Below are 23,991 nucleotides of genomic sequence, written 5' to 3' on the forward strand. Positions count from 1 at the left end.
CTCTTGAACCTTTAGCTATTCGAATTCGCCAAGACCCGACTCTGCGGGGTTTGAGTGTAGGGGGCTCGGAATTTCGTATTAGTATGTTCGCAGACGATATGCTGCTTTATGTCAAACACGCGGATGTTCATCTTCCCCACTTGATGAACATTATCAACTCATTCGGACTGTTTACTGGCTTAAAAATCAATTACGACAAAACCGAGGCCCTTCTTCTCCATGACTCCACTAGTGATCCTTGGTATGAACGTCTGGGGGTTGGCATTGCGCAGGGGAAGTTGAAATATTTGGGGATTTTATTATACCGGAATCCGAAACAGCTATATGACGCCAATATCTCTGCGGCTATCGGTCGCATAAAAACCCTCTGTCAGCACTGGCGATCCCTACCCTTATCTCTGATGGGACGGGTGGCCTTGGTGAAAATGGTTCTTTTCCCTAAACTCTTATATGCACTTCAATCTGTCCCCTTTTGGGTCAGTCGGGAGGATGAGCGTCACTATAACTTCATCATTCGAAAATTTGTCTGGCAGGACCGTCGGGCCCACATAGGGTTCCCTAAATTGTCTCAAAGTAAGGAGCAGGGGGGGCTTGGACTACCAGATCTACGTCTCTACAATGTCGCGTCGTTATTTCGCTGGATTCATGAACACCTGACTGCACACCGTCGATACTCCCCGCCAGGCCTTCTGACTTCTTGCTGCTTCCCTATATCCTTTGTTTCTTTCATTCATGGGAGCCCGAGCACGCCGGTGTCTTTTCGTTATCCCACACTGGACTTCCTTCTCGCTTTTCGTAGGGCCTGGACGTGGTGGAGAAAACTCCAACACAAGGTGCCTCACCCGTCACCCTTTCTGTCCCTGATAGGAAATCCCAGTTTTGTTCTGGGATTTCGGGGTCTGCCGGGCCTGCGAGGACGCCCTGAACGCGACTCCACCATACTTGACTTGTTGCACATAGGGGGTGGTCAGTTTCCTTCTTTCTCCCAGCTGTGCACCCATTGGGGGCTCCCCACCACACAGGTTTACCTTTATTTTCAAATTAAGCACTACTATCAATCGCTATTAGCCACGCCCCTTGCCACCTGGACCTGTGGTACTCTGGATGAGAAGGCATTACTTATCCTTCCCCCGCAGAATAAGATTGCCACATGGTATAAGGAGGGCCGGGACTTTCAAGGAGATCGCTGCCTTCAACCCGTGACAACCGAATGGTCCCGAGACCTGGGCTTGCCAGTTTCTCTCCATGATTTACAGTCTTTTTTTCAAAATATTTACCTCTTTATTAAAAATGTCTCCTTACGTGAGACCCAATTTAAGATTCTACATCGTGCATACCTATCCAGATCCAAAGGTTTTGTCATGAAGCTCTGGCCCGATGATCTTTGTGTCAAATGTCACCTTTCCCCTGGAACCTATCTGCATTCCTTTTTCCTCTGTCCTGTATTGTCTTTCTGGACCTCAGTTCGTGCTTGCCTAGACACCATTCTTGGCTGTGCCTTGATTTGGAATCCCCCTGCGTTACTGCTGGGTGATATTCACGACTTGTCTCTACAGCAACTTGGTACTTCCTCTCAGAAATTTATTCTCCATGCAATCTTGGTGGGGAAACAGCTTATTTTGCAACATTGGGCTTCGTCTGAGGCGCCTTCTATCTCACTCTGGTCGAATAAAATGCGAACCTTGGCCCTTTAAGAGCTGCAGACCTATTCTTCTCGCTCTCAGGACCATTGGAAAGAATATTGTACCCTGTGGGAACGATTTTTGGTGTCTAGCCCTACGCACTCACATTAATAGCTGAGCTTTTGTTTCTTTTCCCTTTCTGCCCTCTTTTATGTCCCCTGATTTTCTTGCTCTTTGCTTCGCTGCTTTAACCTTGATTATTTCTTACTGGTTCTCATTTTCAAGGCTTTTGCTCCCGTCCGCTGCCGTCCTCTTCTAGTCTTCTATTCTTCTATTTTCTTATGTTTCCATATTCTTAGCACCCATTCATTCTTCATCCTGTATTGCTACTTCCTGCCCTCTTTTTACTCTGGTCTTCATTATAATCTTTCTTAAGTATATAACCTTTCCTATGTATCCTGCCATCCTCTTTCCTTCTTATACTTTGTTTTGTTTGTCTGGTAGAGGTGTGGAAGTGTTTGTATGTGTGGGGGGGAGGGGGGAACGGGTTGGATGTTTGTGTGTTTGTCTGTTTTGGACTGCATGAGCGGGAGAATGTGTTGGTGAGTTTGAGGGATGCTTGCTATGGTTCCTTCTCCCCGTAGTTCGGGGTTATTTTGCTGCTCTCCTAAAATTTGAGCATCTTGGTGTGCGGCATTCCTCCTTTCCCAACCTTTCTTGGGATTGACATCGTATGCTTTTTGCTACCTTTGGAGGCGGACTTTTCAAATCCTGCTCGGCACTGATCTGTGTTTGATATATGCTCTGCTTATGCCTCTTGTAGCATTATCATGTATTATTATCATGTATTACTATCCTGCATTTTGTCTTACAATATGTATTGCACTGTTTTTTTTGTGGTTTGGAATGTGGTTCACCTTTTGCTCAATAAACATGAGATTACAAAAAAAAATATTGTTATGCTCAAAAAAGTCCAGAATTACCTGCTCCACCTTACGGACCAACAGCGGATCCCGGAGCAAGCTATCATTCAATCTCCAATAACGGTCCCCAACCCACAGGGCCCCCCAGCTCACTTCCATCTAAATCGGAGCATGATCTGACCACCAAATATCGGTAATATGGGAATCCATAAGCATACCCCCCACCCTTTATCCAGATATAACATATCAATACTTGTATAAACCCCATGGACCGGGGAATAGTAAGAGTAATCTTTCCTCATCCAATGCTGGGTTCTCCACCTATCAGCAATATTCAGGACTTCCACAAAATGCCGGAGCCGCTTTAAGTCTATCCTCCCACAGTGCTAGTGGAGCCCCCACCTAGGGTTGGACACCAAATTGAAGTCCCCGCCCACTACCACAGATCCCTTCTTCACCAGAAATGGCACTTAAAGTGTTAAGTAGCAGTGCTGAGACCTGCTTGTTTTCTCCCTTGCTGCATGAAGAAAGAAAAGTATTTCTTTTGCTTTAATCGTTTACCAAGAGGCTAAAAGTAAGCAACTTTTACCAAAACTGAATTGCTGTTAAAAAGATAAGTGTTTGCTTAAGATGTTAATACCGATTAACAGCGGTAGCCAGGACCCGGCTTGGGGAATGCTACAGCAGGAGCAGTGCACTAAAGGTTCCCCCCCCCCACCAACCTCTTGAATGTGCAAGCCAGGGGAGGGCTAACTGAACAGGACTATAATAAAAGCAAACCTGCTTATGAGTTTTTCTTATGCTTATGTTTTGTTTGAATATTCTTTTTGTCATCTGACCAAGTTGGAGATTGAAATTTGGAAGCTGAAATAAACCAAGATTATTTTCTTTGAACTGATAAGTGTATTGTGTGGATTTTTGCACCTGACTGCCACTACCAGTCTCAAAGTTCCACTGTGGGCATGGGAGCCACTGCAGAGTCTATAGGTCACCAAAACCCTTATTCCTTGTGGCGGGGTTGCGGCCGAGTGTCCACCTGCTCAGTCAAGTGTCCCTGCCACACTTCTTAGCTCCCAACCAAATTATTTTCTCTCCACTGTTGAGGGAGGCTGAGTAAGTTTAGCAATTTTCTGTGGGTTTCAGTGACCTGGTTCAAAGAGACCTACCCCAGTTTTGTCCTTAGCTGTCTGAAGGTTATGTTTGAGTCCCAAAGCAAGTCTCTGTCCCTGAGTTATTCCAACTAGGGACAGAAAACTCCAGAAATCCAATAAGTTTATAATCAGTTATTTTTAAGTTAAAGAAGATAGGAACCTCTTTATAATGAGGCTTCCCTAACACAAGCATTAGGGTTGTCTAGACTGAGTGGTATGCTATCTTCTTTTGATTTTAAGATGGGAAGAGACAGGTAACCTGCACAGAATAGTATTAATAATTCAAAATAAAGGCATGGAGGAGACCAGTGATTATAGCTATACATGAAGGTGCAGAGATTAGGAGGAGGGGGAGGGTTGTCAGAATTCCTCTTTGAAAAAAGATTCCTGGCCCTGCCCCATTTTGCAGTCTCACCCTGTTCCTCCTATGGCTCCACCCCATTCCTCCCCAGCCCCGCCCCTACACGAATCTCCTCAAGCTTGAAGGCCACATTTGGAAGCCTGCACGGATGTTGATGCAATGATGTCTCATGCATGCATATGATGTCAGCACGGTGTTGGCCATGCAGGTGCAGCCTCTGAGCTTAGGACTTCCAAAACCTGTACAAACATCCGGATTTTGGAAATCCCGCCCGGCACCTGGACATGTCTGGGTTTTCTTGGATGTCTGTTAACCCTAGGGAGAGGGAACCTACATAAAGTAGTAGTTGAAACATTAAACAGCTTGGTGGTAAGACTACATGGCCCAGGACTCTCCTATCTCACAGATATCATCAACAAATCACTTCAGATGGGACAAGTTCCATTTAAATGGAAACTCTCAGTCACCAACCCAATTCTGAAAATTTTTTAAAAATAGACCAAGAAGACCTCCCCAACTACAGACTAGTAGCCAACCAACCATGGATCTCTAAATTAATAGACAAACTAGCCTGCCAACAAATATCAGACTTCCTAGAAAACAGGTCAAAACTTGACCAGGCCCAATCAGGGTTCAGAAGACATCTGAGCACAGGAACTGTGCTAGTAGCAGTACAGGACTCGGTTCTCAAACACCATGCTAAAGGAGAAGATGTGCCTTTCAACAGTCTTCAACTACTACATACACTACTAAAATCAAGATGCCTAGCCTTGGGCTTTAAAGAAATATCATGGCTTGGATAGAATCCTTTTCTACAAAAGGACTAACAAGGGTAGAATGGCAGGGGAATACAAGCAACTGGAATGAAACAGACATAGGGGTACCAAAGGGATCAGCCATGTCATCCGTGCTCTTCAACAACTTTGTCCAACCGCTGGGGAATTTCATGAGAAACTGGGGTGGGAATGCTCCATCTAGGCAGATGACATCCAACTGATCATCCTTCTAAAGAAACAAAACGTGAAAACTAAAAGGAAGATCAAAACAGGTCTGGGAAAAAATCTTCGGATGGCTCCAAACAAATGGACTAGTAACCAACAAGAAGAAAACGGAACTATTGCTCATTAACAAATGGGGAGAAAATAGCCCAGGATACCAACTAACATTGAACGACAACACCATAAAATCTTCCATGGATGCGGTAAGAAGCCTAGGAGTATGGTTGAACCCAAACCTAGACATGACAACACAGATCAAACACATCATGAAAAACACATCTAGCAAACTCTACTGGGTCAGAGGACTCAAACCCTACCTCACCTGTCAAACAATGTAAAACGTAATAATACCCCTAGTACTCTCAATCTTTGACTACTGCAATGTGATCCTAGTGGGTATTCCAAAATACATGATTAAATAGATTCAAATTGTACAAAATGCAGCAACAAGATTTCTGCTGGGAAAATCAAGGCAGACGAGTGCCACCCCACTACTGAAAGTAATACACTGGCTTCTGATTGAAGGAAGGGTGAAATTCAAGATCCTGCTGCTGACACACAAAATCATTCATCTCTCTGAACCACAATATCTAGCAGCCAGACTACATCAGCACACAACAACATACGCACTACACTCGAGCCAAAATCACCTGCTGGAAATTCCCTCCTTCAGAGAGACGTTAAATACAAAAGCGTCAGGAAAATAATTTTCTCAGTGATGGCTCCAGGGTGGTGGAACGCCTTCCAAAATGAACTAAAACTAGAAAAGGAAACCAGAAAGTTCAAGAAAGGACCACTTTAGCCAATAAAACATTGTAGAGGAGACAGTTGGCTAGTCCCCCCTCCCCCCATCAGGAACACGATAGGATGAACACAATAAGGATATAAATAGACAAAGCCCAGAAGCCAGAAAACTAGACTCTGAGGAAGATAATATTTCAAAGATATGCATAAAATGCAATACAGATACATGTAAATAGATGATATTTAGTTGAAATGGCCAACCTCCTTAGGAGGTGTGTAAATATTAGCTGCAATAGTAAATACTTAGCTACAATAGTAAACCTTGAATTATATGTGTATATGCATAGGACAATTGATTTGGTATAAATGTATGCATATAAGTAGGATGCCGGTAACATAAGTAGGATGATTGACTATTGCATAATTATGCTGGTATTAATAACTCTGTATTGTAACACCACTACAGAAGCCCCTGTAACTCTGTATAGAGCCCATGTATTCTATGAAGCCCATGTATTGTAACAACTCACAGAAGCTCTTTGTAACTCTGTATTGTAATATCTCTATAGAAGCTCATATATTGTAATACCTTTACAGAAGCTCATGCAAGCTCTGAATTAACTCTCCAGTCATTAGTAGTGGTATAGAAACTCAAAATAAACAATAAACAATTTAGATCTTTATCTGCTGACATTTATGATATTACATTAATTACTAGGGAAAACTACACCCTATGTGTCATAAGAACATAAGATTTGCCTTACTGGGATAGACCGAAGGTCCATCAAGCCCAGTATCCTGTTTCCAACAATGGCAAATCCAGGTTTCAATTACCTAGGTCTATCATAGAGGGACAAGTACTCCTGTAATATTATTCATATCAATTAAGACTCTTATATAGGCATACTCCATAATTTTATTGGTTAGAAATCCCTAACCAGGCTTTTCTTTCTTCTTATTTTTTTCTGCTTTAAGAGTAGTTACTAATTTGCATAAGCCTTGTCAGCTTGTACTATACATTAGTGACTTCACACACCTAATGCAAAATCTAATCCCATTATAAAGGACTGTCAAGCCAAGCATTTTAGAAAGTGACATGAAAAGTTATTGTTTGTGTTGTAAAACCTAGTACAACCTGTTTGATTTTAATAATCATCCTTTGCACTTAGACCAGGGCTTGCTTTTGCCAAAATTAAGTGAATTATCTAGAAAGGATAGAAACCACTCAATATGTTGCCCTCAGAGTAGTTTTCCAAAGAAACAAGCTACACCAACACCATGGCAACTACTGGTACCTTTTAGATTATTAGTAGAAAACTGTACATGGCCAAGGTATTGGACAAGATCCTCTAATTTCCCTTTCTAGAATATGGGACTAAAGGCACAACTGAGGAAGAAATTGATTTATATGTGATTTAAAAGACCATGACTGAAAATGAAGTCAGAATGATAAATGAGCTTCAAACTAAGACAGGACAAATTTCAATATATAGAGGTGATGGTGGAGGTCTTCTTAAAACCATAGATGAAGCAAGTTTTTTCAGTGTTAAATAATGAGAGACACAATGGTAAAGCAAGCTGAATAGGATAGAAAGTGTCAAGTGAAGGGGAAATAACATAATTAGTTTCAGGAATATATTCTTGAGGATGTATGCTGTTTTATGGATAGGGTTGCCTACTTTATCTTTTTTTTTTTCCAGAGAAGGTCAGTGGTGTCCAACCTCAGTCCTCGCCCAGTTGGAGTTTCAGGATTTCCACAATTCATATGCATAAGATCTATTGGTATACGATGGAGGCAGTGAATGCAAATAGATCCCATCCATATTCTTGGGGAAATCCAGAAAACCTGATTGGGTTGGGCACTCCTAGGTAGACTCAATCTTAGCTTAATCCATTCTATATGCACAAGCTTGCCTTTCCTCATAAAATCACACATCTATGCTTGCAATGAGTCATAACCTGGAATGAATCAACATTTCCAGAAAATATGAAGACAGATGACAACTAGGAGAGGGTTGTGGGAAAGAAGATCCCAAGGTGGGAGGCTTCATAAACAAAGAAGTCCTCTGTTCTGAGACATTTCTCTGGGTAAGTGACAATTTTGCACTGTGCTGTGGTGATTTAAAGACTGGGGAATAAAAGAAAAAGGTGTAGGTTTATCGATAAAGATAGTTTGAATGTAAAAAGTAAAACTTTATTTTTTCACCAGGTTTTTCCTTAGTTTTAAACTTGAACTTTCTGCTAGAATAGAAAACTTAACTGCTATAGCCTACAGCATTAATAGGTAGCCTCTAGAAGACATAGCAGGGCCTAGTTCAGTCTTCATTTCCACACACTCCTAGCACATCATTTAGGGCTCCTTTTATCAAGGTGCGCTAGCGGGGTTAGCGCGTCAGACATCTAATCATGCGCTAACCCCTGCGGCAAGCCAAAAAACTAACTCCTCATCAATGGAGATGTTAGCGACTAGCGCGGCAGGTGGTTTAATGCGCGGTATTCTGCGCGTTAAACCCCTACCGCGCCTTGATAAAAGGACCCCTTATAGTCAATTATTCTAATTATGATAACTACTGGAGAGTTTTTATTATAACATTTTAATTAGATTTACACTTGCTGAGAAGCAAACACTAAATAAATCACATAATATGCCATATAAGCTGAAGGCTTTTTATATTAATCTGACATCCCTACTTCCTTAACAGTAATGCTAAGATGCAGACAGCAGTCCAACAGTAAGAGGGGTTAAATGTGTATGCTGATGCAAGGAGCTCCAAACTCTCAGAGAACAAGTCTGTTCTCTTGAAGCTAGAGTAGCAGACTTGGAGGAGCTGAGGGAGACAGAGAGGTACAAAGAAGAGACATATAGGGATGTTGTAGAGAAGTCCCACCTCCAGTCTGGCAGCCCTTTGCCACATTGAGGGGATCGGGTTATCCTTAAAGGAGAGTATCACACTAGTGAAGTAGTAAGTAATCCACCAGGACTTACCCACCAGGCCATACAATATCCTCTCACATTGAGGATGTGCTTCTAGGACCTTCTGTTCAGGAGAGAAGGGTTAGGATAGCTGTTGTAGTTGGTCATTCCATCATTAGGCGTATAGATAGCTGGGTGGCTGGTGGACATGAGGATTGCCTGATCACTTGTCTGCCTGATGTAAAGATGGCAAACCTCATGCGTCACCTAGATGGGATTTTAGATGATGCTATAGGCAGATTTATGGGTATAACTAATTAGTGCAACATAAACAAGTCATATGCAAATCTCGTTTCTAGGATATCCTATAACTGCACCCAAGGATTCAGATTTTTGCCAACTTATATGAATACAGAGACCAAAGCTATATGAAATATTTTATTATAGATATAAAAATAATATAATTTACAAGCCAGCTGTAAATGATAACTAATTATTGTTCACAATATATCTGAATACATACATATATTTCAGCACACAATTATTACACAGTAATCACTAAGTATATTAGTAAATATAACTAATTCTTACACACAAGGTATAATTCCTTACAATACTAAGTCCTGATAATAGCAGCAATTTATTATAGCTTATCACCAATTCCTATTCATAACCAATACAATTCTATCTAGCCCAGCTGGAAGAAGAAATAATTCCTTTTCTCATCCTTTAGATTATGCCTCAGCAGATCCTGGAGATAGAATTCTTCTGTATCCTCAGCGTAGCAGATGATAGAACTTCTGGTCAGAAAAGTCCGTTTGTCACTGGAAGAGCTGTAATATTTATTAGCTAGAGTTCCTTTTGCGATAGAAACCAGATCTGTTTAAAAGACAGTTCTGCGTCTTCACTCTCGTCTGAGAGCAGTTCTTTTTGTTATTGTGTAGTGTACAGAGAAACCTAAGTTTAGATCTGAGCTCCCTCACATCCAAACATAGTCTAAATCCTCACAAACACCTTTTCCCTTAGGTCATGTCAGATGACCCTCCAGGACCAATCCAAGCAGAACAGCAAGAATGAATAGTCTTTTATTGTGCAGGGGCCTTGGATGGCACCATAGATGATAAGCACAGAACACAGATCATAACATAGTTCATAACTCCTCCAGGTTCACAGGAGCTGGGCATGTATGAATAGGCAGATGTCCTTGACTGGAAACACACAGTTCTTGTAAATACATCCAGAATGCATCAGGCAGCAAAGATGGTTCATGCTTTCTTGACATGAGAGAGGCCTAACCTTAGGTGTGAGGCAGGAATCACCCCTACATTGCAGAGTATGAGCCAGCTATCTTGGTACATGTAGGTACTAATCACATATAGGAAAATGTGGGAGGGAAGATCTGCAAACTAAATTTAGGCTCTTAGGTAGAAAGCTGAAATTCAGATCCTCCAGGGTAGCATTTATAGCAAAACACACCCCTTTGAGCACTGGACGCAAAGCAGCCTAGAAGTGCTCCTAGATGTCCAGAAAATCAGTTTTTGATTATTGGCACTTGGACATCCCAGTTATTAGGACATTTTTGGACATTTCAAAGTTTTGATTATGAGCCTCTTAGTGTGTTCAAAGTGTAAGTGTTCTGTGCCCCGGTGGCTCTTGAAATATACAGTAGAAGTCAAGCTGAGGAAAATCAAGAATCAGCATTTCAATTAGTTGGCTAAAGTTTAATCCAACTATATTTGATTCTCATTCACACAGGGCAAAGCACAATTAGATGAATTACTGGTTTCCATGTGATCTGTACCTTCATATCTGTCTTTATTAACTAAAACTATTAGATAGAGATAATGAACTATATTAGAAGACAAGAGTAGATCATTTGCATTAGCCACAGCCAGGCAGAGAATGGAAGCTGGCTGATTTAGCTTGATCATTAGCCAGAAAATATCCATTAGTTTTACGCTGAAACATATTTATAGATAGCTTGCATGTTTTTCTGTAATGGCATTTGCTATCACCCTTTGAAAACTCATCTTCCATCACTGCATTTCATGCTCATTCAAACTACAGGCCCATATGTCTGACTTCTGTGGTAAGTAAATTAATGGAAACACTTTTAAAACAGAGAACAGTGAAGTTTCTGGAATCTAGTTGATTACAGGACATAGATTCATTAGAGGCAGGTCTTGTAAGACAAATCTGATCAGTTTCTTTGATTGGGTGACCAGAGAATTGGATAGAGGGAAAGTGCTAGATGTGGTGTATTTAGATTTAGCAAAGCCTTTGATGGTGTTCCACACAGGCATCTAATAAATAAACTGATTGCCTTTGGTATGTGCCCCAAAGCGATGGACTGGGCCAGAAATTGGTTGAGTGGAAGGTGACAGAGGGTAATGGTCAATGGAGATCACTCTGAGGAAAAGGATGTTACCAGTTGTGTGCCTCAAAGTTCAGTTCTTCGGCCTGTTCTTTTTCACATTTTTTAAGCGATTATTGCTGAAGGGCTGTCGGGTAAGATTTGCCTCATTGCAGATTATACCAAAATTTGCAATAGAGTAGACACCCCTGATGGTGTGGATAACATGAGGAAGAATCTAATGAAGCTTAAAGAATGGTCTAAAATTTGGCAGCTAAAATTTAATGCTAAGACATGCAAGATTATGCATTTGGGTTGCAAAAACCAAAGGGAATGGCACAGTATAGGGAATGAAGAACTTTTGGGTGTGATAGTATGTAATGATTTTAAGGTGGCCAAACAGGTTGAAAAAGTGACAGCGAAAGCTAGAAGGATGTTTGGGTGCATAGGGAGAGAAAGTTAGAAGGATGCTTGGGTATATAGGGAAAGGAATAGCCAGGAAAAAGGAGATATTGATGGCTCTGTATAAGATTCTCTGGTGATCCTCATTTAGAATATTATGTAAAATTCTGGAGACCGCACTTTCAAAAAGATATAAATAAGACGGAATTAGTTTAGAGGAAGGCTACTAAAATGGTTGGTGGTCTTCTTCACAAGGCGTACAGGGACAAATTGAAAGATCTCAATACAGAGAGACAAGATGGCGACTAAGTAGGCTGCGTGAGCGTGAGCTCTCTCATCGGCGTATTAAAGATTTCCTTTGAATAGGTTCAATACTTACTTTCTGATGCCTAAGAGAAGAGGTAGGCAGAGGAGTTTCCCTCTGCATCTGCTGGTAACATCAACGCCGCGACAAACTGTAATAACAGCTTTTACAGTTCCTTTGGCGTTGGGCGTTTCCGCTGCTGGATCCCAGGAGCAATTCAGCTTGGAGAGTGAGGTATCACTTAGCCCATTGGAACCTGACCCCCCTCCCGACCCTGGAAGATTGCTAAAGGAGGACCGAAGTTTTGAGGGGCCTCGGGTTAGACCGAGTGCAGCGAGGTCTCCAGCGCAAGTAACCCAGGAAGGAGAAGTCTTCATGGCTTCCAGGTCATCTCAACCAGACGGAGGGGACGCACTGGGAGTGAATGGAGCTGAACTCGGAAGAGGCATGAATCAGCGTGGGGAGCCACAAGCTGAACAAGATCTTTGCCGGTTACCAGAGTTCAAGCCACTCGCTAAACCACTAGTTGTGACAATGGACTCGCTCTGGTTTGCAATCGACAATCTCCAATCTGTATGTATAAACTTTATTACACCTTTGACTCAAGTATCAACTAAGTTAAAGCACTTAGATATTTGGTACAGAATCATCAGGAGAAGATAGGAGAAATTCAACAGACTGTTCAAGAAACAATATTAAACAGCAAACATTGGATAAAGTTTTTTTCTTCGGAAAATAGAAAATCTGGAGAATCAAAATAGGTCCTTAATCTGAGAATTTTGAATTTTCCGGTGGCTAAGTATAAATCAGCTAGAAAGACTTTCAGAGATTTTTTTGTTATCTACTTTAAAAATTTTGGACACAAATATTCCACCTACTCAAAAAGTTTACTACCTGAATAAAACATTAACGGACTCTTTTACAAAGCCCCACTAGCAACAGCCCCAAAGCCCTTTAAATCTCTATGGGCTTTGGAGCCATTAGCGCAGCGCAGCCACTAGTGCGGCTTTGTAAAAGAGGCCGTAAAAGGGATGAATGGAGTTCCTCGGCAAGATTTATCTGCAGTATTGGAGACATCTGATATTGAAATAATAGGGAGAGCTACATTGATAGTTTCATTTATTTTTCATCAAGATAAAGAGTCAATTTTAAGATTGTATTACACTATAAAACAGGTATCTTATCTTGGTGAAAAAATTTATATATTTCCAGATGTCTCTAAGTGGACTCAAATATAGAGAATGACACGGTGGCAGTTACCGCGGGTAACCCGCCTAAACGGGGGAGGGGGGGAAGTGCTCACTGCGAGTGGTGAATGGCCTTGTCCCCGCAGTTAAGGGAGGGAAGGCGTGTGGTAACCGATTGTGCGTGGCCCCCCTCCCTCCAGCCAAATCTATCTCCCTCCTTCCCCCTTACCTTCACAGTGCTTTAGTAAAGAAACACTGAAGCCGGCGAAGTCTGCATGCCTGCAGTCATGTGTGTGTGGGCGGAAGCTTCTCCTCTGATGCAATTTCCGGTTGTGTATGTGTGTGTGTGTGTGAGGAGGGGTTGTTCTCTCGCTTTTATGGGCCCAGCCTGAAATGTCTTTTCCATTTTTAATAAATTTTACTCGGAAGAGGAGGAAATTCAAAAGCAATTTTCAAGTGCTAGAAATACAGTATTACTAATACGCCGCAAAGGTAAGGGGGAGGGAGGGAGATTCTCGGGCCACTGAAGGACAGTGAGGTGCGAGAGGGAAGGGTGGATGCTACAGGGACAGGGCGGTGAATGGGACTTTGGGGACAGGGACGGGGCAGTGAAGGGGACTGCGGGGACGGTGAAGGGGATGGTGGTCCGGTGACAGGGAAGTGACAGGGTCCCTTCAGCAATTTTGCTCACAAACATAATGAACAGGATTGGCCCCAGCATCAATCCTTGAGGGACTCCACTACTTGCCTTTCCTTCCTCCAAACGAATTCCATTAAACACCGCCCTCTGACGTCTATCCGTTAACTAGTTTCTAATCCAGTTCACCACTTTGGGTCCTAACTTCAGCCCATCAAGTTTGTTCTAGAGAGTTGCGCGGTGTCACAACCCTAGCCGGGAAGCTAGATTGTCTCCTGATAGGGCCCCTCCTAACCCTAGCCTTACCTTGAATAGAGCTAACCAATGTGATAGGTTAGACATAAAACAAAAAGAAAGTTCTGATTTCCCATTCAAAACCCAGCTCACAAAACCCTGGGGAGGTGAGGAATCTGGAAGGAACAGCCTAGAACAGCCTCAGAGCAAATCCACCAGTTCAGCTAACCCACAGCTGCAGAGCTTAATTAGAAGCTCAGGGAAATCTCAGCCCAAGTTACAGGCTGCCCTGCCCCCTCACAGAATAGGGCATGGTCGCCTCAGTGCTTTAGAGGCAGCACTAAGGAGAAACCAGTCAGTCTGCCCTGGGTCAGCCCAGGAAGGAGGTGTACAGGACTGCTCTCCTGAACCTCACCACTTGCAGGATGTTGAGATGGTGGATACAGCCCCTGTCTCTGAAGCCAACCAGCTAGCTGAACCAGAGCCCATGGACTGCATGGAGACTAGCATGGATACAGAACTTTGTGCTATGGAGGAAAGCTAAGTACATTAGTTTTGCTTGGTTGTGCTTAAGTTTGTGAACTGTTTGAGTTTGTTTATTGGAACTCGTTTGCACCTGTGTGAAGCAAGTGAGCAGTGCAGAGCTCACTACAAGGTGCCTGGAACTGAAAACCTTTTGCCAGGTTTATTTTTGCTGGACTGTTTGGTTTATGGTTTTTTTTTGAAAGCATGAAAAGCTTCAATTTTGAATGTGTGCCTGGGATGGTAGTTTTGGGGAAGAATCCACATAATATCCTTGGTTGGGATTGTGGGGCCATTTGTGGCATTCTGTTTTACACAGAGTTTAATTAGTGGATTCGGCTACTCCCCTCCCCCACCAACTACTGCTGAGTTGGTTGGGGGCCAGGCCTGCTTCAATCAAGGCCTGGGTGCAAGGCTTTCATTTTGCAAAGAAAGTGTCATTACCTTATTTCTGCCTGCTTATTAAGGCAGACACATTAGGATTGATTTATGGCAAATTAAGGAACTACTTACCTGTGATCCTGAACGGGAAGTGTGGGGTGTTTGTTTTTGCAACCCAGTTTTTGTTCCTATTTGGTTTTTTTTGGTTCATGGAATGAATGGACTAAAACCTGTTCAAGGTTTTGTGAAGCCAATAAATTAAGACTTTATTTTTGTTTGAACATCTTGGTTCCTGACTCTTTTATGTTTCCTGAATGATTGGGTAACCAGCAGGACTTCCAGCCTCTACTGGAAGCACGAAGGACGTCGGCTGTTCTGGGCGCTGACCGGGGCCATTGTGTAAAGTGGCAACGGCGGCTCCACAGCGGGGACAGAAATCCCACCCGTCCCCGTGAGGAATCCCACCTGTCCCCACCCATCCCCGTGAGGAATCCCTCCATCCCCACCCGTCCCTATAAACTTCAGAAATAATTATTTCATTTAATTATGCTACTGAATTAAAGGCTCTGGTAGAAACCCATTTACAAATAAGCAAAGAGACTTTATTAATTTGGAAATATTAATTGGGAAGAATACATACTTTGTAAATGGATTTCTACCAGAGCCTCTAATGTTTATAAATTTTTATCAACACAACTAATATACTACTTTATCCTGAAGCAAAAAAAAAAAAAGAAAAGAAAAGAAATAGAATTTTTTTCTTACCTTTGTTGCCTGGTTTCTGCTTTCCTCATGTTCTCATTCAATTCCTTCCATCCACTATCTCTCTTCTCTCTGCGTCTTCCATTTGCTCTGTTACTGTCCTTCTCCCTTTCTCCCCCCTTCCAAATTGGTCTGGCACCCATCTTCTTCCCTCCGCTCCCCCCATAATCTCGCATCTCTGTCTTCTTCCCTGCTAGCGTCTTCGCCCCACTATCTCTTCCCCATTTCCTTTCAGCGTCCTTCTCCCCCCCCCCATCTTCCCCATGTCCTGTCAGCGTCCTTCTCTTCCCTCTGTCTTCCCCATGTCCTTCCAGCGTCCTTCTCCACCCCTTTATCTTCCCCATGTGCTTTCAGCTTCCTTCTCTCCCTTCTATCTTCCCCAGTACTTTCAGCGTCCTTCTCCCCCCTCAGTTTTACCCATTTCCCTTAAGCATCTTTTAATCTCCACTCCACCTTTCCTCCCTTTCTCCCTCCCTGTCCCTTACCTTCATGGCGCTTCCCCGCCCGACTGATAACAGAACAAGCCCGGTCCGACAAACCTCCTTGCCCTGAATCCAGCTGCTGTAAGAAGGTAATTTAGATTCGCGGCTATAGGGCAGGGAGGTTTGTCGGACCGGGCCTGTTGTCGGTCAGTCGGGGGAAAGCGCCACGAAGGTAAGGGGGTCTGGCCGGCTCTGCACCCCTCCCTAAGGCTGCCCCGGGGCGGACTGCCCCCCCCCCTTTGGTACGCCACTGCCTCCCTTTAATTTTTCCTACCTGCCCTGCCACAGCACATAGCCGACCGGAAGTCTTCCCAATGTCAGCGCTGATGTCGGAGGGAGGGAGGGCTTTGCTTATGCCCTCCCTCTGATGTCAATGCTGACATCGTGGAAGACTTCCGGCTGGCTGTGTGCTGCAGCAGGACAGGTAGGGAAAAGAAGACGAGCCTCGCGGCTTGAGTACATCGAACCCCACAGGAATCCCGTGATCCTAGGGGGCGTCCCCATGGGATCCCCGTGACCCGAAGGGGGAACCTGCGGGATCCCCACGCATCCTGCGGGATTCCCGTCGTCCCCATTCCCGTGCAGCTCTTTAATTTGTTCAAGAGCCTCCTATGAGGAACTGTGCCAAAGGCTTTGCTGAAATCTAAGTAAATTGCATCCAGCATATGTCCTTGATCCAATTCTCTGGTCACCCAATCAAAAAATTCAATCAGATTCATTGGGCACAATTTGCCTTTAGTAAATCGATGTTGCCTCAGATCCTGTAACCTATTAGATTCTAGGAATTTCACTATCCTTTCTTTCAGCCACGCTTCCATTATTTTTCCAATAATCAAAGTGAGGCTTACCGGCCTGTAGCTTCCTGCTTCATTTCTACGAGCACTTTTGTGAATAGGGACCACATCCACACTCTCCAATCCCCAGGAACCACTCTTGTCTCCAAAGACCTCTCTAAAGTCCGGTCCCATCCAATATCATCCAGTCCCATTGCTTTGTCTACCTTCAGTTTTTCAAGTTGTTCATAAACACTTTCTTCTGTGAACGGCACGGTATCTACTCCATTCTTGTGTGTAACTTTGCAAGACAATCTTGGTCCTTGTCCAGTATTTTCTCCGTGAACACAGAAGTATTTGTTTAGCTTATTTAGCATGTTTGCTTTTTCCTCATCACTCTCCTTTTCTCATAGCATTGTAAACTTTGTTTCTTCTCCATAGACAAATTATAGAAACAGAAACATGATGGCAGATAAAGGCCAAATAGTTCATCCAGTCTGCCCATCTGCAGCATCCACTATCTCCTCTTTTCCCTAAGAGATCCCACATACCTGTCCCAGGCTTTCTTGAATTCAGACACAGTCTTTGTCTTCACTACCTCTACTGAGCGACTATTCCATGTATCTACCATTCTTTCTGTAAAAAAAAATATATATTTTCTTAGATTACTCCTGAGCCTATCACCTCTTAACCTCATTCTATGCCCTTCACTCTGGAGTTTTTCAATTGAAAAAGATTCTCCTCTTGTGTATTTATGCCACATAGGTATTTAAATGTCTCTATCATATCTCCCTTCTCCCACTTTTCCTCCAAAGTATACCTATTGAGATCTTTAAGTCTGTCCTCATTTACCTTATAATACAAAACACAAACCCAAAAAATATATAGGGAGGAAAAAATATAACTATAGCAAAACCTCCCCAACCCCAAGAAAACAAACCGACAAGGGGGAGAGACAAGAGAACTCCGACCTCAACCTAAATTAACCTACCAATGGTATAGTGTGAAACAGGAGAACCCTCAGTAAAACAGCCGCCCACTAGGGGAAAGGCTGTCACCGGCTGACACTCAGAAAGAGTGTAAACTGTGAAACATCCCCGGGTTCTTCCTGTTAGTGAGAATAAATCAAGTGCACCCCCAAAAAGTGCTACGTGTGAAAAAAGATTATAATGAATCAAAAAAACACACAAATGTTAAAGAAACTCTTGTCTCTACTCCTTGTCAGGGGGGCCAAACAAGGAAGGAAAGTGTCCAAATCTGTCCAAATCTGAACCAAGCCAGTCAATCAATGGAAGTACTTAGCTTCTCTAAACAGTAGAACAGCCAGCCGATGTGAGACATCATCCGTCCAACGGGACTCCGTTTCGGGGGTGTACACCCCCTTCTTCAGGAACAACTGGACTGTATAAAGACTGGTGATTCCTCCGACATAGCTTGGAAGGTAAGGCAGAAAATGGCCTTGGAAGGTAAGGCATTTTCTGCCTTACCTTCCAAGCTATGTCGGAGGAATCACCAGTCTTTATACAGTCCAGTTGTTCCTGAAGAAGGGGGTGTACACCCCCGAAACGGAGTCCCGTTGGACGGATGATGTCTCACATCGGCTGGCTGTTCTACTGTTTAGAGAAGCTAAGTACTTCCATTGATTGACTGGCTTGGTTCAGATTTGGACAGATTTGGACACTTTCCTTCCTTGTTTGGCCCCCCTGACAAGGAGTAGAGACAAGAGTTTCTTTAACATTTGTGTGTTTTTTTGATTCATTATAATCTTTTTTCACACGTAGCACTTTTTGGGGGTGCACTTGATTTATTCTCACTAACAGGAAGAACCCGGGGATGTTTCACAGTTTACACTCTTTCTGAGTGTCAGCCGGTGACAGCCTTTCCCCTAGTGGGCGGCTGTGTTACTGAGGGTTCTCCTGTTTCACACTATACCATTGGTAGGTTAATTTAGGTTGAGGTCGGAGTTCTCTTGTCTCTCCCCCTTGTCGGTTTGTTTTCTTGGGGTTGGGGAGGTTTTGCTATACTCATTTACCTTAAGACAGAAACCATCAACCATTTTAGTAGCCTTCTTCTGGACTTACTCCATTTTGTTTATATCTTTTTCAAGGTGCGGTTTCCAGAATTGTACACAATGTTCTAAATGGAGTCTCACCAGAGTCTTATATATAGGCATCAATACCTCCTTTTTCCTATGGGCCATACCTCTCCCTATGCACCCAAGTATCTTTTTAGCTTTCGCTGTTGCCTTTCAACCTGTTTGGCCACCTTAAGATCATAACATACTATCACACCCAAGTCTAGGAACAGAGAGAAGAGCCTAAGGCCTTGATTGACTTGACTGCATTGGGGGGGGGCAGTGTGGGGGGTTGTTTCATGTAACCCACTTTAAACTCACCTAGTGAGGATTTGGCGGGATATAAGACCACATATAATATAAAATATAACATAACCCCATATTCAGTTTTAACATATAGGATGTGACTCTTCTTTCTACTTGATCAAAACAATCCTGTACTCTCTGTGTAATAGCATATTTTTACTAATGGGAACTAATAACTTGGTATCATCTGCATAGGCAAAAGCTTGTACACTTTTGTTGGTTGACAGCTGTCCCAAAGAACACGTAAAGGAGTCCTTCTATTAAAGGGCATTATGCTCTTACTACTTACTTAAGCACTGCATTGGTTGTCTGTGGAAGCTCGGGTATTGTTCAAGTTGGGCTGTTTTTGTTACAAGGGCTAAGTAGTTTTAATTAATTACAGTATTATTATTTTTTAATTTAGGGTTGTTTTTTTTTTACACCCTCCCTTTTGTTCTTTCCCTATATGTTCTCTTTCTTACTTGATAAATTGTAGTTCTGTCCTTCCTCCCCTCTTGTTTCTGTTTGTCTTTGAATTGTTTTTTATGTTTTGAATTATGACTGTTGTTTCCAAAGGATGTATAGTCTCCCCATATGTTTTTAACATAATGTTCTCTGCCTAGAAGGTTGATTGGGCGGTTTATAAAATTTCTAAATAAATAAATTTTAAAAAATATGGTGCAGACCCCTACTTATCTGGCTAATAGTTTTTCCATAGCTATGCACAAATGCAGTAGAAAAACTAATGCTCTGTTTAATTTCTCTTCTGTAAAAGGTTGTAAAAGCAAGAAATTCCTAAATCACTCTTTAGCATCTCAGGCAGCTTCTCATGAAAAAGAATTTCGATCATTGTTGCTCACAGCTGTTTCTTACAGACATTTTAGAAAACAGCTAAAAATACCTGACTTGCTGACTCATTCAAATATACGATTATGTTTAATGTTTATGATCTTTTGTAAACCGCAAAGAACTTTTTGGTAATGTGGTCTATAAGTATTATGTTATGTTATGTACTATTACTACTGCTTATTTCTATACTGTTACTAGATGTACACAGCACTGTACACTAAACACTTATGAAACAGTCCCTGCTCAACAATCTGATCAAAACAGACAAATAATCCAAATAAGGGATTAAAGAATTCCTTATGGTGGGAATGATTAAAATAGACTGAAAAGGAGTTAAGAGTTAAAAGTGGCTCAAAACGGTGGGCTTTTAACTTAGGGAGTGGAGGAGTAGCCTAATGGTTAGTGCAGCGAGTTAAGATCCCGGGGGACTGGGTTTGATTCTCACTGCAGCCCTTGTGACCTTGGGAAAAGTCACTTAACCCTCCCATTGGTACAAAAAGCTTAGATTGTGAGCCCTCCAGGGACAGAGAAAGAGCTAGCATATAATCTGAACAGTGCTATAGAAATGATTAGTAAGAGCTTGACATATTGACTCAGGCTGCAACAAGATAAAAGGAACAGAGTCTGGAGTTGGCAGTGGAGAAGAAGGATACAGATAAGAGAGATTTACCCAATGATTGGAACTCTTGGGGATGAGTGTAGGGAGAGAGGAGAAATACTGAGGAGCTAAAGAGTGAATGCACTAAGACGAGTTTGACCTATATGCAGCATGGGATAAAGAGCCGGTGAAGTGACTGGAGGAAAGAGTTAATGTGAGCATAGCGACACTGGTGGACTATGTTGTGCAACAGAATATTGAATGGATTGAAGAGAGAGATCGTTTAGTGGGAGACCTGTGAGAAGCAAGCTGCAGCAATCTAAGCGTGAGGTAATAAGAGTGTAGCATGGGAAAACAGGCTTCTGCACATCACATTAAGCACTTTGCAGTATTTTGATTGTCTGTGCATGCTAACTCGAGCGTTACATATTTGTAAAAATATTTTTACTATTTCTACTACTACTATCGAGCAATGGTGCGCCCACATCTGGAATACTGCGTCCAATACTGGTCGCCATACCTCAAGAAGGACATGGCAATACTCGAGAGGGTCCAGAGGAGGGCAACGAGGATGATAAAGGGTATGGAGAACCTTTCATATGCCGAACGGTTAGACAGGCTGGGGCTCTTTACCCTGGAAAAGCGGAGACTGAGAGGGGACATGATAGAAACTTATAAAATCATGAAAGGCATAGAGAAGGCGGAGAGGGACAGATTCTTTAGACTAGCAGGGACAACTAAAACAAGAGGTCATTCAGAAAAACTGAGAGGAGACAGATTCACAACGAATGCAAGGCGGTTCTTCTTCACTCAGAGGGTGGTGGACACCTGGAACGCGCTTCCCGGAGAGGTGATAAGACAGAGTACAATTCTGGGGTTCAAAAAGGGACTGGATGACTTCCTGGAAGCAAAGGGGATAACAGGGTACAGATAGAGGTTTACCGTACATTGAGCGAATAGGGTATGGATATTTTAGCTTAGGTAGGGAACACTTTCAGGTCGTGGACCTGGGGGGCCGCCGCGGGAGCGGACTGCCGGGCACGATGGACCCCTGGTCTGACCCGGCAGAGGCAACACTTATGTTCTTATGTACATAAATTATTTCTGTACAGGGTCACAAAGATGACAGTCCCTGCTTGAAAGAGCTTACAATCTAAACAGACAAGACAGACAAACAGGATGTCATGGATACAGTTAAGGGGAACTGTATGCGATGGCGGATAGGGAGCCAGTGAAGTGATTTAAGGAGAGGGGTGAGATGAGTGTAGCGAGGTTGGTAGAAGATGAGTCGTGCAGCAGAGTTTTGCACAGATTGCAAGGGGGAGAGGCGGCACTGCAGGAGACCAGTTAGAAGTAGATGGCAGTAATCCAAGTGTGAGGTTATAAGAGTGTGGACAAGTGTGCTCAGAGAGGAAGGGGTGAATTTTGGTGATGTTTTGGTGAACCTTTTTTGGAAGGAGAGGAGAAAAGGATATCCTATGTAAATAAGTTGAAACTGTTTAAGAGAACTGCTTCTTTCATCAACTGAGAAACAGTACAGTTCACAAATCTGGTGTAGTCTACATTATTGGAGTGAGTGTGTGGACAGTCTGATACTGGCCCCATCCCCCAGCTTATAACTGGTCTTGGTCCTGATCCTGACAAATACATTCTTTATGTGCTGCTTCTGCCATTATTCAAGCATGGTCTAGGCAGTTGCCTAGTCCAGCAGATAAGAAGGGGACTTACAATAGCATCAAGCTTTATTGGTTGCTTTTAGAACATCCCAAATGAATTAATAATTATACTTTATTAAGGTAATTTTAGAAAGCTTGTTGGACATATTCCTATCTACCTCTCTAATCATTTCATGTTCCCTACAAATTCTCGTCCCGGGCGGGGAATCTCTCTATTCTTATTTCCAACATTAAAAGGATGTATTTCAAAGAGATTTGGGGGTAAAACTGTCTTACCAGGCTGGTGTTTGGATTAAAACTATAAGTGGTTTATTTTTTTTAATTCAATCTCTTTTCAAATGTTTAGAAGATCTGTGAAGACTTATTTATATGATAAATTTGTATAACAAACTCTAGTTATTTGATGAATATATTTCAGTTTATATTTCACCTGCTTCTGGCAGATCTTCTTGATGTAAACCACTTTGAACTCTCAAGGTATAGCGGGTTATAAATAAATTATTATGATTATTATTATTAAAGCGGCATGGGTATATGTGCTCATACAAATATACAAACTATAGTTAGGTATTCCAGAGGTCTAATTTGAGTGAAGCTGGGATGGAGTTGCTGTGTACATGCATATTATAAAATGACTGTGAGAATGCAAAAAGTATATGTATGCATTTATGTCTTCTTCGAACCAGGTGTAAATTTGTGTGGGAGAATTTATGAGCTATTGCATGAGTCCATTTTGTAAAGACATTCATAGGCGCTTAGGTTGTCTTTATGTAAAAAAAAAAATATTTGTAAAACTTTTACGCACACTGTTATGAAATAATAGCCCACATGATTTGCACAAAGAATAACAAAGTGTAAATGGAAAGTAAGAAACCATGATGGGAGATGGGGGTGGAATTTGGTTAAAGGTACTGCATTTGATATACTGCCTTTCTGTGGTAACACAGTTTATTATACACAAGCACTTTCTTTAGCCCTAGTATGCTCACAATCTAAGTTTTTGTTCCGGGAACAAAGGAGGGTTAAGTGACTTGCCCAGGGTCTCAAGGAACTGTAGAGGGAATCAAACCCAGTTTGCCAGGGTCACAGTTCAGCGTGTTAACCATTAGGCAACTACTTTACTGTTTGAAGGCCCCTAACCTACAAAATTTTCTGCTGTTCAAGTTATGTCACAATACTTTTATTTGTGGTCTTTGTCAAATGTAAAAACCACAGTAAATGATTTAAAGATAACCTAGATTAAAATTCTACAGTGATTTCAACATTTCTTTGATATTCATGTGATTTCTGCTTCTCTTATCATTTCCTCTAGGTTACCGGAGTAACTGAGGTACTACGCTGCTTGTACAACCAACGCCTATTGCCACACCTTGTACAGAAGCTTTTCTCCCCCTCTCTTCTGAGTTAACCAAGTTCCCATGTGCTAGTATTTTCTTTGCCAAAGGCGTGTGCTCTGTAGAGTGAAGCCAAGATGCTATCTGCAGGTATGCTTAGCCTGAGTCGCCCATGCTTTCTCAAAAAGATGTTTTATAGGTTTTTGTTACCTGCCTGACAACACTGGAATATTTAAAAAAAAAAAAAAAAAAGGAAATATGGTAGATAAGCACAACAATTCAGTTTCCCACTGGAAAAGTAATACAGCAAGCAAAATGGGTAAAAAATAGCAACATTTATGACTTATTAGGAAGAGCTTTCCAACTTAAAGGGAGAGACCAGACAATTCTGTTGATTTAGGACATGACGGAAGAAAAGGTTTTTC

At 42.3% G+C, this 23,991-nt stretch overlaps 1 long non-coding RNA gene across 1 annotated transcript in view; it reads left to right on the plus strand.

Moving 5' to 3' along the window:
• LOC117357593 overlaps positions 1-23,991 on the plus strand; it is a 48,252-nt gene that overhangs the window by 13,637 nt on the left and 10,624 nt on the right. The window contains exon 2 of the long non-coding RNA XR_004538830.1: positions 23,545-23,716. This is a non-coding gene — a long non-coding RNA (uncharacterized LOC117357593). The remainder of the gene's footprint in view (positions 1-23,544; positions 23,717-23,991) is intronic.

Source organism: Geotrypetes seraphini, chromosome 3 (genome assembly GCF_902459505.1).
Source record: "Geotrypetes seraphini chromosome 3, aGeoSer1.1, whole genome shotgun sequence".
Taxonomy (NCBI): domain Eukaryota; kingdom Metazoa; phylum Chordata; class Amphibia; order Gymnophiona; family Dermophiidae; genus Geotrypetes; species Geotrypetes seraphini.